Here is a 13,173-nt window from a genome sequence, read left to right on the forward strand (position 1 = left end):
AGTAATAAAAAGTCTGTAGCCTTACAAAACTTTACCATATTTAGGAAAGGAGGTCAAACTGAGGCTTACCTTTGTAAAGGGCTCCTCGGCAAGGCAATCCGATTACATCATGATAGCAACTCAGTTCTCGACAATGTGTTCATTAAATTTGAACATGTATCTTTTTTACATTCACCGTGATAAGATTTTTGTAAACGAAAATTTGTATTTGGTCTCCGTTTAAATACAATAAGGTGAAGTCATTCGATCGATTATTGTTTTAAACTTAAAAACATATTAAAGCTTAGGTATTCAAAACCTATTTAAGATATCATAAAATGCGATATAATTATATGAACCAAATAATTCAAGACTTGCTCAGCACATGATGAATTTCAATTGAAATAAATGTGTATAAAGTCTCAAAATATTCATCCAAAATATACTTAATTGGATTTAGTGCTGGGAGATGTCCAAAATAAACGTGCTCTCTTTTCAAATGCAAAAAAGATCGAACGCCATATGTCCGAAACATTTATTACTTCCTGAAACTTGCGTCAGAAATTAAATTCGGTCTTATTATTTTTACGAGAACATTAAAAGCAGGGATCGTTCACCTCAAACTGGAAGCTATTTCTGTTTCACGTTGTTATCCTTAACTAGAGATCGTAAAATCTCTGCATAGGTTTTACAAGAATTCGTTTTCAGGTCACGTAAAACTAATTAATTAATTAACTATTCGACATTACTCGTGAATATTTTTATTGGAGATTAATCGAATTTCGTTCTTGAAAACACAATGTTTTAAACGATTGTTAAACGATCTTGGTCGTTTTTGTATGAGCAAATAGCTACAATTATTTAATTCGTTGTAGTTATTTTTTGCAGCCAGCCCAATTAAAACCGTTTAAAAGCAATTCATTGGAATCGTCCATGAAATGGTGTCACTTGATCCTTGATGTGTGGGAGTCAGGAATTGCGAAAGTTTTAGCTCAGTGGTCTGTGGGCTGGGCCGCTGCGGGACGGGGAACTAGCTCTTCGGAATCTACTTCCTTATTACTGCAATTCCTAGAAATATTGTACAATATTATTATGTCATTTGTCTACTACACAGAATGCGCAAACTTCATGATTATATTTTGATGTTAGTTGATTCTAACTTGTAGTTTTGGAGATGACATCTGCAGATGTTAGGGATAATTTTATAGATTTATTTCAAAACCGTCACTTCACGTATTATTAAGTTGTCATTCTACGTTTCATTCTAGTTTTTTCGTAATTAGTTCGTTGCTTACCTGAAAAACGATTTTAAAAATAGTTGATAAACCGTTATTACTTCCAAGAGCTTAATGCATTAACGGTATACGATATTGGTAATAATTCTTAAGTGAATTATCGTCTTATTATGCAAATATTATAATTTTTTTATACTTGCTTTTACCACGGTAATAACAAATTAATCTTCTGATAATACGAATCTTGACTTATTCAAAACTTGCTTACTAAATGAGGTTATCCATTTCAACATATTTAAGATTAAGTATATTGATTTATTATATTTGATAGATTGATAAAAATAAGTACCTCATAGATTGCCATTTTTATCGGACATTCACTTATAAGAAGGCGAGAGTCCAAAAAGAAGTAAAAAATACATTCGAGTTCTTGAATTTGATTTGCCATATTCGTATACACATTTCTAACGTACAAATATATCTAGGAGTCTTTCGTAGACATCATTCAAATATATCTTTTTTTTTTTTTAATAAAATAAGATTCCGTTCTATGCCACTCGATTCGTAGAAATACAATTTGGTTACTAATTATAGAGTACCCTACATTTTATAGAAGTTAATCTTAAAATGAGATCTTGTTGCTCACCCAAATTTGGTATATTTAATTATCGTCAACGTGCGCCTTATTTGTTTAAATTACTTTGTTTTGAAAATATCATTCATTATATAACTTTTTGGACACGTGTTTTGTTGATTCAAATAATATTTAGTTTAAAAAATAAATCAAATTAAGTCAACTTAGTCATATCTTAATATCAATAAAGTAGTGTTTAATATTAAAAATGTATCATATTAAAAATAAACCAAATGGCTACAAATTAACTATGCACAGTATGAATCAGAGGATCGCGTAATGCATGGAACGAATAACGATTCCTTGGAATGTGTAACCCGTGACTTAGTCAAAGAATAAGTTCGAAAACAAAGATTGTTATGTTTGAAACATTCTAAATATAGCTATAAATGATCTTATTTATGAACACAAACCATGTTTGACGTGCGATCTATTAATTGAATAATGTTACTGGAATTACGATGACAGGACATAAACACCTACAATAATATTACACAATTTTATAATTTAATATTTTAAAATGATCTATAAATTGTAATGTATTATTCATAACTTTAGTTCCTAGTATATATTACAATCTAACAAAGGATAGGCATCGCACATGTTGACCGTTACGTATTTATGATTCACGATGTTGATGACCCCAAATACTAATGGTGATAATAGATGTTAAGTCTTTAATAATGCATTTTCTAAATCATTGATTTAATTAATACCCAGTTAAACATTACTTGTTAAATAAGCATGATATTTGTTACATTTCTGTGTTTTATATTTTAGTAATTAAAAAAATTATATCCAATTAAATTTAGAAATAAAATTCGAATATAATCGATACTTATTTTTGGATACAAACAACACTAAACACGTTCTGCCATCTATGAAATTATTGAAGAACTAAATCGCAAGATAAGGCGAGCAAATGAAGTGCTTACTTATGGTTTCTACCTTGATGTATAGATGGCGTTACTAAAATTGCAGACAACCTTTTACATTTTCAAATCAATATTATGAATTATAGCGTATATTTGTCGTCGGTTTGTCAAACGAACAAAAAAGTACTTAAAATTACATTAAAATTCCTGAGCTACAAGAAAGTTAACCAAAATGTGTTCACAAATAAAAAATAAATACCTACTACGATTGCGTATGAAGCATTCGATCTAGTAAAAACGGCATTCAATTAACTTTTAACTTTTCTATGGAATCAAATTAATTTATTTCCTAGAATATTCTGCAGTAAGACTGGCATCTATATTAGTCCGTCTCTCTATTAACAGTCTTCTTTTATTTCCAATAAATTTTAATTTCAAGTACGCATTGAAGTGGTATTTAAATGTTTATTTTTTTTTTATAATAGAAACACTAGAAGAATTAAATTTATATAAATTTTAAAAAGAAACTGTCTTAGATAGTGTAATTTCAATTCTTTCAATCCTTCACATCAATTCTTAGCTAAAAGAATTAAAATAAACGAACCTTAAATGTACGTATTCCTTATGACTTGATAATAGCTCCTCTATAATTTTTATACTAATATTTTACATGCGTAAGTATCTCGTGTTACGTTTTCATGGCTGAATCGAAAATTTTAGAATTTTAGTATTAAGCAAGCTTGAACTCCAAGGAAGGACATACGCTAAATTTTTATGCCTTAGGCGTGCTGACAATTCCGTATGTATATGTAATATTCATAACAATTTTACTGGTATTAAAACATGTCCCCGTTTTTTACGAAATCATAATTAAAAAAAAAATACTCCTACAGTTAGGGGATTGCCCGTACATGTAGTAGCTTATATGACGTTGTGATTTTGATGATATCCATTCCTAATAATGATAAAATTAACAGTCTTTTAAAGTACCCCTGCTACTCCAATGTAGGTTGGCGGATACTGGTGGCAGATTCTCATCCAATTCCCTTGCAAGTTTCCTCAAGCGCCGCACGAGATGAATTACGAACACATATTAAGCATACGATTTCAGTGCTTGCTCCGGGTTTGAACTCAGAATTTTATTTATTTATTTATTCATAGGTACACAAACAGAATACAATGAGAATATACATTAAAATTATGGACTTTGACAATTTGGTGCTTTTTATATAATAATCAATAACTATATTACAGTAAATAATAGTTAAAATTAAAGTAAATTAAAATAATGTTAATACCCATATTAATGAAATATATTTATATGTATAGACATATAAATATATTTCATAAAGGGTAAATAGAATAAATATTACATTTATTACTATTTATTTTTTCTTGATGGAAGTATTTTTCAGTTAAATGTGTGTGTATGTGTGTGTGGGTTTGAAGTTCGTTCGGATCGCTTAGTGGAAATAATAGTTATAATATTTTATAACAAATTGAAAATGATTATATTCATGTTTAAAAGCAATATGTAAAGTTTGGGGGCGAGAAGCAAACTATCCTCCCTAGGGGTGTTACGGTATATCAAAGGATTTACCTACCCCTTCGCTTAGGGGTGGTTTTCCGCGTTTATAATAACCGACGAGACATCGTAATCCACCGTGACGTTTATGCATTATTTATCTGTTTTAAAAACATTTCTTTCGAAGTTAAGCGTGGAAAATGGTTATACGGAAAGATTTTATTAGTTTGTTTATTGTTGGCGATTATAACAATAAATATTGTCTATGAGTAATTGCGTATATTTAATAATCTGTGAGAGCATTGATGGATTAAGATTCACGTCTTCTAACTACTGACAGAATCTCGTTACATATCAACGACAGTATAAACACTGCTCATTGCCCGACCCTGGGATGCTACTGGGAATTTCCTACTAGAAAAACCTACTAACTTCTTCATTTGCTTTAGTGGTTTCGACACTAGAACCTTAGGATCTAATCAGGTTCTTTAAGCTGAAAAGATAAGCATTATACCGACGCGATAAACTTTATTAGTACGATGTTTGTAGTTAAACGCCTTATATGTGTGAACTATACTTAATTTATGAGTGTCTCCATAAATTAAGTATCGTTCGTTCGATCGTTCATTTAGGATACTATACATAATTGTGATCGAAGAATACAAAACTTCATTCCTCTGCCAAGGTCGAATGAAAAGTTCCAAGTCAGCGCCTTTAATCGATTTCGCGTTAGTCCATTTTAGTCCAGTTCATTTTTAAATTATATAACGAAACGTAAGTTTAGTACACGTTGTAAGAGAAGTTCTACTTCTTCGACGTATTTAAAAATAGTGCAACTAATCAATTACAATAATATGATAATAATATACTTATTAATACTAGAATTATTATTATTATTATAGTGTTATTTTACTTTTTCTCTCTTATGAGGTAACTAAATCCTACACACACGGGCCAAGCGCTAGTAGGAGCTAGGTCATATGGAACTCGCGGGTGAGGCGGCAAGTGTTGAGGATTACTGCCTTTTGGAGTAAATGATTAGTATGTGAGTTATGTGGTGTGATTATTATCTATACATATAATAAAATTGGAGTGTCTGTTTGTAATAATAAAATAACCCACTTTTACTAAATCCATACGTATGTATACACGGTACATAAACAAAAATAACATTTTTTATAATTTTTGTCTGTCTGTTTGTTCCGGCTAATCTCTGGAACGGCTGAACCGATTTCGACGGGACTTTCACTGGCAAATAGCGGATGTAATAAGGAGTAACTTAGGCTTCTTTTATTTTAGAATTATATATTGAATAAAAATGAAATCACGCTACAATATCCAAATAACTTAAATTCAAATAACGCGCACGTAGTCGCGGGTACAGCTAGTTATAAATGTAATTTCTTTTTTTTTAAAACTACTATAACACTAAATCAAACGAATGGACTATAAAATAGTAAATTTTATTAGTTTTAGTGGAATCTTTTTGATTTTTCTTACATGTTCTCTATTTCTAGTGTAATCTTTATTCTTATGGGTTTTACGATTTTTAGCATTAGCAGCCTGTTAATTTTCCCACTGCTCGGCTAAAGGCCTCCTTTCCCTTTGAGGAGAAGGTTTGGAGCATATTCCACCACGCTGCTCCAATGCGGGTTGGTGGAATACACATGTGGCAGAATTTCGGTGAAATTAGACACATGCAGGTTTCCTCACGATGTTTTCCTTCACCGCCGAGCACGAGATGAATTATAAACACAAATTAAGCAGATGAAAATTCAGTGGTGCTTGCCTGGATTTGAACCCGAAATTATCGGTTAAGATGCACGCGTTCAAACTGCTGGGCCATCTCGGCTATCAGGGGTATGATTCTCGTTTCGGGTTTTACGATTAATGGTATATTATTGTTTTCGTACTTAATTAGAGAAACGACTGCGTGTCCTGAAGGTTCTTGGCAAAATCTACATTTCTAATCGGCGGTAGGTTTGTATCCAATTCAATCCTGCAACATGATGAACACATTACTTGCCGGTACCTCGTGCAAGTCTGTTTGGGTAGGTACCGCCCACTCATGACATATCTATCAAGAAACAGCAATACTTAGTATAAATTAAAATCTTTAAAATCTTATATACTTAGTATAGTAATTCCGTTTTGAAGGGTATCAGAGTCAGTGTGTAAATAATAATAAATTCTCAAGGTTGTCGGTGCATTAGCGATGTAAAGAATGGTTAATATTTCTCATAATGGCGGTGATTATTAACCATCAGATGTCAAAATAAAAAGGGCTTATGTAAGAACGTACTTGATTAAATCACTGCGAGTGAATCATCAAATGGATTCATAGTATAACAGTAATTGTAGTTCATGTTCAGTAATCGAGCCGAGATGGCCCAGTGGTTTGAACGCGTGCATCTTAACCGATGATTTCGGGTTCAAACCCAGGCAGGCACCACTGAAATTTCATGTGCTTAATTTGTGTTTATAATTCATGTCGTGCTCGGCAGTGAAGGAAAACATCGTGAGGAAACCTGCATGTGTCTAATTTCAACGAAATTCAGCCACATGTGTATTCCGCCAACCCGCATTGGAGCAGTGTGTGCAGTGGAATATGCTCCAAACCTTCTCCTCAAAGGGAGAGGAGGCCTTTATCCCAGCAGTGGGACATTTACGGGCTGCTAATGTTCTGTAATACATTATCATGGTACGTTAAGTGCTGTAGTAATCTCTATTGCACTCTTTCTTTGCTCTCCTTATGCACTTGATAGTGAGGGTTCTTTGCATCAGAGCCTCCTTCAAGTCTATTTGGTATAATTGAATTGAAATGAGTAAGTTTTGTCGGTGAGTTTTTAAATTCTTTGTTACTTCTTACAGTTCAACCTAATAATGAAAGCGTTCTTTTTTTATTCTTAAAAGGTTTAAAACTCAATTTTGAAATTTTATTTTATTTTAGGAAATATTTAATCACGAAATTTGGTGTGTCATATGAGATTGTTTTTAAAAATGTATTTTTTGCATGTAATTATTATTTGTAATCTGTGCTGTTCAAGTATCCTATTTATAATGGAGTTGACGCTTTGTACATATAAAAAAATATAGTAGAATTTACAATACGGGGGAATTCCTGTCTGGCTTAGGCCTGGCTGGACGGGCATCTCCTTAACCGAGTAATTACTCACAGGCAGGCTTTGGTTAATTTGTTTTGCCATAGAAGATCAAGGCCTCATGGTCAGTCTTTGATGGTGTCACATCCGTAAAGTTTTTTAGCATAGACATCAGTAGACATTAGCATCCATTAGACTACGTGCAAGTCACATTTTAATTTTCTTTCCGAATAAATTAAACAGGCATTTTACGTAATTTTTTAATAAACTCAGAATATTACTTATTGGAATCATATTCAATTTCTGTGTTTCTTTTAGAATCAGTAATCTAAACTTCTAAATACACTAGTTTCGCCTTTATAGTATTAGCAAGATCTTACGGATGTGAGAATTTTATATTACTGCCTCAAATGAACTTAAATGGTTTCTATTGGTTTGCTACAAACTTTAACTTGGTTTTCTGGAATTGTATATTGCAACAATTCTACGTATTCCAGCGGATATTTTGAGAATTTCATCATCTATATTTAGCTGGCAAATACAAAACAGTTCAGTACGTACCGACCGAACGGCCAAGTCGAGCGATTTCCTTTATCGGTATATCGAAAAATGTTCGAAAGGTGTAAAATCATATAATAGGGATTAATTTAACATTTTAACATGCTTTTTCTTTGAAAACATAAATCAAAATATACCTACTTTTTTCGAGTATTCTTTTACAAGTACGTGTAATCGTTATTTTACAGAATTGTATTAAATGTTAAGGTATCATTGACTCGGAATGTAGATTCCAACGAGAAGAACCGGCAAGTAACTCAGTAGTAAGTTTGTTTTTTATTAAGTGTAGTGGCGTAGCTTATGGTTTATGGTCAAGTATTCCAGTTGGATACTACCACTGTCGATAGATATTGGTGCTGTAAAAAATATAACCATTCCTTACATTCCATGTGTTAACTGTACCTGTATAGCCTATTCCAATGGAAGTAGGAAAAAAGATAAACAAACCTTAGATTTACGTATTTCAGTCGATTTGCTAATAACAGCTATATTGTGCACCACTAAGTTATATTAATATATAAGTTTATGATTAATATATATTTATTAATATAATACAACACTATTGCACTTAAACACTTATTTTCACTTTAATTTTACTTCTGTAATTCCGATAACATTTTTGTCGACGTTCAAAACGTCATTTTTTTCGCAAATCCACAGTGAATATCATAGTTTAATCAAGCTCTCGACCAATTATATCGCGTCAATTTGCTGTCAAATGTTGTTTATTTGGTTTTTTTTTGTTATGGTTGAAATAGAGTATTGTTACACTGGCTCACTCGCACTTCAAACTATCAGATTTACAATGATGTTTTTTTTTACAATAATTAGTGTCCCGTGATGGAGCCCGAGCCTAGACCCAGGCGTTTTTTTCTAAGAAGTACTCTTTTAATGCATAATAAGACTTATTTATTAATTTAGTCTTAATAAACTTTTTAAAATTCTTAAATGGTAAATTGGTTACATTTCCCAGTATCTTATTAATTTATGCTTGGCGATAGAATGTACTATGGTGAGTGAGTGGTATCTACCTAGACGGGTTTGCACAAAACTCTAACAATAAATTGCCATTATAATATGTTCCAAAATTTTAAATACAAAGTTATGTCAATCAGATTTAAATAATTCTATATATAATATATTCTGTCTGAAAATTAACAAGTACAACAATCGATATAATAAATAATAATAATAAATAAATAAATATTAGACAACATCACATACATTACTCTGATCCCAATGTAAGTAGCTAAAGCACTTGTGTTATGGGAAATCAGAAGTAACGACGGCACCGCAAACACTCAGACTCAAGACAACATAGAAAATTAATGAACTTTTTCTACATCGGAATCGAACCCGGGACCTAGGAGTTGCGTACCCATGAAAACCGGTGTACACACTACTCGACAACGGAGGTCGTCAATATAATCCTGTGTATGCTTGTAATATGCTTTATTCATAAATATATATTTTTAATAATATATATGTATCTACGTGATCTGAATCTTTCAACGTGATATCCATCACCTTCAAGACTGTTAAAATTGAATACTTGCACTCATATTAATGTCCGATGACAATATCCCTACTAATACGATCAATGCGGATGTAACTCTGTCTGTTACCGCTTCTAAAACCGCTGAGCCGATATGGATGGAAATTATGGAGATAGCTTGAGTCCCGGGGAAGAGCATAGGCTTTATTTACTTCAACCATCGAGGGAGTCAAATGATAGATGTAGGTTTATATTTTATAAAGATTTTTTTTTTTAATTTGCACCGGTTATCGCCAGGATAACAAAATTAAAATAGAATTGTTTGGTTTTACAGGTTGTCTACCTACCATTCTCTTATTATTAAATCTAGATATATGTATGCTTTCATCTGTTTTTTTTTCAACTATTACATGTTAATTTTATAATAATGATTTTTTGAATGCGTGTAACTTAATATCACTAGAAAAAAATTTGGACAGAAAATTGATTGATATTTCAAACACCCTGTATAAGTGATATTCGTAGGGATGTTAGGCATAGAGGGGGAATAAGGGGTGAGTCGATTGCGTTAATGCACATTGAATTGAGAGTGGAATACGACGCGGTCGTTTTAAGTTCAGAATTTATTTCTTCTATATTAGTATAACTGTGTCAGTAAAATTTAAAAAATTTCTATTAAAATCCTTATCAGGACAATTGATTTCATAAAATAAGTATGTAAATATATATTGACTGATGATTTGACATACTTGTTCGAGGTGGTTTGACCGATTAACACATTCGCGCGAATCGTCAATGGAAACGAAGAATATCTTAAGCGCCCAACAGTATTTTTGGAAAATAGGATTTAAAGTAAATAGTTTAAATATCATTTTTCAAAATTACCATTCTGGCGCTTGAGCGCTTCTTTCTTTCCATTGATGATATTGTATATTTTCATGGAGGTGGTCTTTATACAATTTGTCGTAACTCTGTGGTCTGGTTTTAAGTGTGAGTGAGCCAGTGTACTTACAAACACATAGACCTAACATTTTAGTACCCAAGAGGGAATGGTTAATATTTCTTACAAAGTCAATGTCTATGGATGGAAGTCTCTACTTATCATCAGGCGGCCCATTGGCCCGTCTACCAATATCATAAAAAGATGCTAGCTGCATATTAGCGCTGTGGCGCTGTGCTTTTCTGTTCAATCGATCGTTATAATCATTGCTATATACACGGACAAAAATATCTGCCGGGAATTTATACTTTTTACATCTGTTTGCTTGTTCGTTTCCTTGTTCTAAATCACCAAATATATTTAAATAAAGCTTTAACTATAATATTGGTATCTTTTGGTGCATTTAAACATTGCTGTTAAATTTAATCCTAGTAGAGGAGGGTTGATGTTTTTCAAACGTTTTTATAGTGACATACGCTGACTACAAAGGGATCAAAAGTAAAGTACTATTGAGTAGCAGGTTTTAACAGGACCTATAAAAAGACCTAAGATAGCATATTATGTACTTATTACATCTATCTTTTATAGATAAGTTGCTTTATTTATTTCTCTAAAATCGAAAGGAACAAACTATAATAAAACTTCAATTTAGTATCAAATTACATACGTCTTATCAAAAATTAAAACCGCATTAATTTCAAGCGTTTTACATTTAAAAAATATTGCAAAATGGAATTTAGGCTAAGTGGGACTTATAGATACTAAACTGTTGCAAAATATTCGAATAAACGTATGACAGCAAAAAAAGAGTCGATCGTTTCGGATAATGTCAGTAGTACTATGTCTCTATGCTTCGAAAAACATGCAATACAGGTCTTTGACCAATTAGCTGATACTAGTGACGAAGTATTCGGCTAAAGAGCCTCTGGGTACGCCACCCAGGACAGATTATGCATGCAACAGAATCGTGCTAACAACATCTACAATGTTGCAATTCAAATCAGATACACTCGAAGAAAAAAGAAGATACACACGCGTACAGATAACATATCAAGAAATAAATATGTGTTCGATGTACAAAATATTTACGACCGGTCCTTAAACGCTCAAAATAAAAATTAACGAATCGACCAATCAGATGCTTTGGTCTTAATTTGTTTCCGCAACACTGATTCTATTAGCTATTCGAATTACGTGATCGAAAATATGATTACCGTGTTTTGGTCTGTTAAAATTTTAAGACTGATAATCTTTAGGGAAGTAAATAAAACAATATTAAACGAAGTAAATATTGGTATTTGATAATGTTAAAGATTTGCAACTCGAACATATTCGAAGAGTTAAAATCAAATTGCAATTCAAAGTGCAAAAACACTTTTTCACTCAAAGTTGTCGTTTCACTTATAATTGAGATACCACTTAATCTGTATTCGCATGCTCTATATATACCTATATCAAATATTAGAGTGTATGTTGTTGGTGAATCTGCACCCACATTAAAAAGTGAAACAAAATTCAATGTATTTTTTATCAAAGGCTATAAGTGCTACAAAATCGAAGTCCAAGGTTTCAACGGTAACAAGAATGGCATAAACGCCTTTATAATTATTATGTTTTGTGGTATAGATTGGTGGACGCGTAAATGGGCTACCTGATGGAAAATGAACACCTTCGTCCATAAAAATTTGCGCTGTACGAAATATGAACCATTTCTTACATCGCCAATGTGCTACCAGCCCTGAGAGCTAAAATGTTATGTCCTGTGCCTATAGTTGCACTGGCTCACTCCCTCTTCAAACTGGAATACAACAATCCACTTTCTGTTTCGTGGTAGAACATCTGATAAGTGGTAGTGGTACCTGCCCAGATATGACCGCACAAAACCATAATGGCATTTATGGCATACATTGTAAAATTCTTAATTTTGATTATAAGCATCAATAGCGCAATAAATGGGATGGCATTGCTTCATTAGTAAATCAAATACTTCAACTGACATTGATATGCAGTGTTCTCGATCCGTACTCAAAAATGGGTGTTCCACAAGGGTTAACATTAAGTCACTTTCTATTTTTGGTATATATAAATGATCTTCCTCTCTATATGGTATGGTATTTCTGATATTGTGTTATTTGCTATCGATACTTTATTCATTTTTAACGTTAATAGAACGAAAGCTAATTACAATAAACTCTATTCATTATTACTAATCAAAAATGGCCTGATAATGGTCGAAATAATGCTTATAGCGCCGAATAAAAGTTTGCAGTGCCCAACTTACGTATAATGATCTTAATGGAACCAATACTGCAGTATTTTTAGATTCGAAACTTCACCAGAATTCTCATTAATCATCTCTAACAGGAAGAGTCAACTTCGATATATACTGAACGCGAATTGAAAACTTAGAACTACTAACTAATATTGATACTTCTCGACTAGTAATAGATTTTTTATAGTAATAAGTCAAATGATAATAAATAAGTCGTTTGCAGAATACTATTTAATTTCGGGTAAATTAGATTTTTAAACTATTATCATTCAACAAATAAGAGTTGTTTGGATTATTTATAATCTTTCTGAGCTCGAGATTCAGTTCATTATATTTTTAACGAAATAGATATACACAAAGTCACGTCAAAATATATTCACAAAATAAGTATTTTGTGACGCAACTATGTTTATAGTTTATATAATATAAAATTACCTAAATATTTTTATAGCACCAAGTTACTAATATTTACTAGGTGGTAGGTCTTTGTTCAAGCCTGTCTAGATACCACCTACTCATCATTGTTGCATTTCGGTTTGGGGGGCGTATGAGCTAGTGT

This window comes from Vanessa atalanta, chromosome 23 (genome assembly GCF_905147765.1).
Source record: "Vanessa atalanta chromosome 23, ilVanAtal1.2, whole genome shotgun sequence".
Lineage (NCBI taxonomy): Eukaryota > Metazoa > Arthropoda > Insecta > Lepidoptera > Nymphalidae > Vanessa > Vanessa atalanta.